Source organism: Aethalodelphis obliquidens, unplaced genomic scaffold, assembly GCF_003676395.1.
Source record: "Aethalodelphis obliquidens isolate GAN/ISIS:26980383/991018 unplaced genomic scaffold, ASM367639v1 scaffold20, whole genome shotgun sequence".
Classification (NCBI taxonomy): Eukaryota; Metazoa; Chordata; class Mammalia; order Artiodactyla; family Delphinidae; genus Aethalodelphis; species Aethalodelphis obliquidens.
Window position 1 is genome coordinate 25,830,933 of NW_020837964.1, and position 4,000 is coordinate 25,834,932.

Genomic DNA, 4,000 nt, shown 5'->3' on the forward strand with positions numbered 1-4,000 from the left:
GGAAGGGGAGGGAAGGGAAGGGAAGGGAAGGGAAGGGAAGGGAAGGGAAGGGAAGGGAAGGAAGGAAAAAGGAAGGAAGGAAGGAAGGAAGGAAGGAAGGAAGGAAGAAAGAAAGAAAAAGAAAGATGTAAAACTGTCACTATTTGCAGATGACATGATATTACATATACAGTACCCGAAAGACACCACCAAAAAACTGTTAGACCTAATAAATTAATTCAGTAGAGTTGCAAGATAAATATATAGAAACTATAGCATTTCTATACACTAATAATGAACTATCAGAAAGAGCAATTAAGATACAATCTCATTTACAACTGTATCAAAAAGAATAAGATACCTCAGGATAAATCTAACCAAGAAAGTAAAAGACCTATATACTGAAAACTATAAGATATTGATGAAAGAAATTGAAGAAGACACAAATAAATGGAAAGATATTCTGTGTTCATGGATTGGAAGAATTAATATGGTTAAAATGTCCATACTACCCAAAGCAATCTACAAATTCAATACAATCCCTATCAAAATTCCAAGACATTTTTCACAGAACTAATAAACAAATAATTCTAAAATTTATATGGAACAACAAAAGATCCCAAATATCCAAAACAATGTTGAAAAAGAAGAAAGCTAGATGTATCACACTCACTGATTTCAAATTATACTACAAAGCTACAGTAACCAAAACAGTATGGTACTGGCACAAAAACAGACACAAAGATCAATGGAACAGAATTGAGAGCGCAGAAAACAACTGACATATACATGAATAATTTACAACAGAGGAGCAAGGAAATACAATGGAGAAAGGATAGTCTCTTCAGTAGATGGTGCTGGGAAAGCTGGACAGCCAAATGCAAAAGACTGAAACTAGACCACTATCTTACACTATACATAAAAATTAACTCAAGGGGATTAAAGACTTGCATGTAAGACCTGAAACCATAAAATTCCTAGAAGAAAACATAGGTGCTAACCTCAATAACATCTGTGTTAGCAATGTTTCTGTGAATGACTTCAAAGGCAACATCAAATGGGACTATATCAAACTAAAAAGCTTCTGCACAGTAAAGGAAATAATCATCAAAATGTAAAGGCAATCTATTGCATTGGAGAAGATATTTGCAAATCATACATCTGATAAAGAGTTAATAGCCAAAATATATGAATAATTCATGCAACTCAACAACAAAAATATAAACAACCCAATTTAAAAATGAGCAGTGGATTTGAATAGGCATTTTCCAAAGAAGACATAAAGATGGCCAACAGACACACAAAAAGATGTTCAACATCACTAACTACCAGGGAAATGCAAATCAAAACCACATTGAGCTATCACCTCACACCTGTTAGAATGGCCATAATTAAAAAGACAAAAAATAAGAACTGTTGGAGAAGATGTATAAAAAAAGGGAGCCCTGTTGGTGGGAGTGTAAATACACTGTTGGTGCGAGTGTAAATTGGTGCAGCCACTATGGAAAGATAGTATGGAGATTACTCCAAAAATTAAGAATAGGGCTATTACATACCCAGCTATTCTACTTCTAGGTATTCATCCAAAGAACACAAAAACACTAATCCAAAAAGGTATATGAAACGCTAAATTCATTGCAGCATTATTTACAATTAGTCAAGATACTGAAACAATCTAAGTATCCATTGATGGATGAATGGATTAGGAAGATGTGCTACATATACACAATGGAATACCACTCAGCCATAAAAAAAGAATGAAATCCTGCCATTTAACAACATGGATGAACCTTGAGGGTATCATGCAAGTGAAATACGTTGGACAAAGAAAACAAATACTAAATGATTTCACTCATATGGGGAATCTAAAACAAAAAACAAAAAACAAATTAACCAATGGAATAAAACAAAAATAAACTCATAGATACAGAGATCAGATTAGTGGTTACCAGAGGGAAAGGGGTCAACTGTATGGTGATGGAGAGTAATTAGACTTGTGATGGTTATCATTTTTTACTGCATACAAATGTTGAATTATAATGCCGTACACTTGAAACTTATATAATAAAAATTAAGCAAAATAAAATAAAGCAGGCAAGGCTGAAAGACCTACATTGGAGCAGAGAATGAGCCAGTACTGCTATTGATTAAATTAGATTTGGAACCAGGGGGAGAAAAGTTAGTATTTGCAGTCTGATGATTCAGAAATGTGAAAATTCACAGAATAACCAAAGATGGGTGAAAACAGTAAAATCACTCTTCCAGAGGAAACATTGGCTTTATTTTAGAATATCCTTCAAAACTTGGATATATCATTTATCATTTAAGCCTGTTGTGTAAAGATGAGAAAAACATTCATATATTTCCATATGTTTTCAAGAACGGATCAACAAATATACTAGAAGATCCAAATATACTAGACGGAAATGAGAACTGGCGATAAACTGCTCAAATCCCACTTCAAGAAAAAACTCATTGCCTGGGTGCAAGCAGTCTGATTAGGAGGCAGCCTCCAGCTCCTAGTTTCATCAGGGTCCTATCAACTTTAGAGTCAAGGTCCTACTCTTCTGGGAGCATCCTCTAGCCAAAGCCTAAGCAAACTGGTAGTATAATGCCTAACCACTTCTAATCTCTGTTCTGGAGCTCCCCAAGGTTACTCCCCAATATACATTTTGTACTACTTGCTCTGTCTTGTCCTGTTTCCTAAAGAACCCAACCTATAAATATTTCACACACACACACACACACACACACACGTACACACACATGACAAGGAGACAGGAATGCTAAGATGGAGATCCAGGTTCTCACACATAAATGCTATGGGGGATTGAAGAAAACTTTGACAGTTTCTGCCTTTATAAAAGCCCCACCCTAGGCCTCAAGAAATAGTCGAAATTCCATTCTTCATCCTATGCTCTCCTCCCCTCCATACAAGAGTCTACATTCCTTGTCCTCATCACAGCTAGAGATGCAGACAAAAATATTTCACTTTATTGTCCTGTGATGTGTTTACTTTGCCTTCAAATTCCTTGTCTGTATTAAAAATAAAATACTAATGCCAAATTACTTTATGTAAAGTACCTAATTACTTCACGTTAAGTACCAAAAAACAGGCTGGCATCTAGTATGCACTTAATACAAATTAGCTCCACTTTTTCTTAGAGGAATTACTCTCATTTCTTCACTTAATGCTCAAATATTTCTATTAAGTAATCATAACTTGTACAGTATTAAAGATATCATATTCTATACCTTCTCCTTCTAAATTCCAGGTATGTATGGGATCTATTTTGATAATATCTGTGACATATCTGATTTATAAATGAAACTGATACAAGCTAATGGGATCTATTTTGCTCACCAGAGCCCAATACTGCGTACTCACAAAAGCCTCCCAGCTTTTCTCTCTACCTCCAACTACTGGACATTCAATCAAAAGGTTATCAATGGGCAGAAAGTTGACTCTGCTCCTGCTCTAGGACAGCTCTCATCTCTACTCCCTGCTGAATTAGGGTCTCCAAAGAATACAGTGTAACCCTGAAAGAGAAGTGATCTGAAGGATCAGTTATTTCCATTCATTTGTTCATTTCTCATGCCATTCATTCAACAAAAATAGTTTGAGATTCTATACATGCCAGACTAAGTAAAAAAGGGAAAGTTTTCTCCTTGACTCCTATTCTTACGCCCCAGTTGTAGTCGTTAAAGGAAGCTGATATGCTAGGAAACAGAAACAGATTCACAGACATAGAGAACAGACTTGTGGTTGTGAAGGGGGAGGAGGTGCGGGAAGGGAAGGATTGGGAATTTGGGATTAGCAGACGCAAACTAGTACATAGAGGATGTATAAAGAGCAAGGTCCTACTGTATAGCACAGGGAACTATATTTAATACCTTGTGATAAACAATAATGGAAAAGAATATGAAAATATATATACACACATAACTAAATCACTTTGCTATACAGCAGAAATTCATACAATATTGTAAGTCAACTATACTTCAATAAAATTTCTATTAA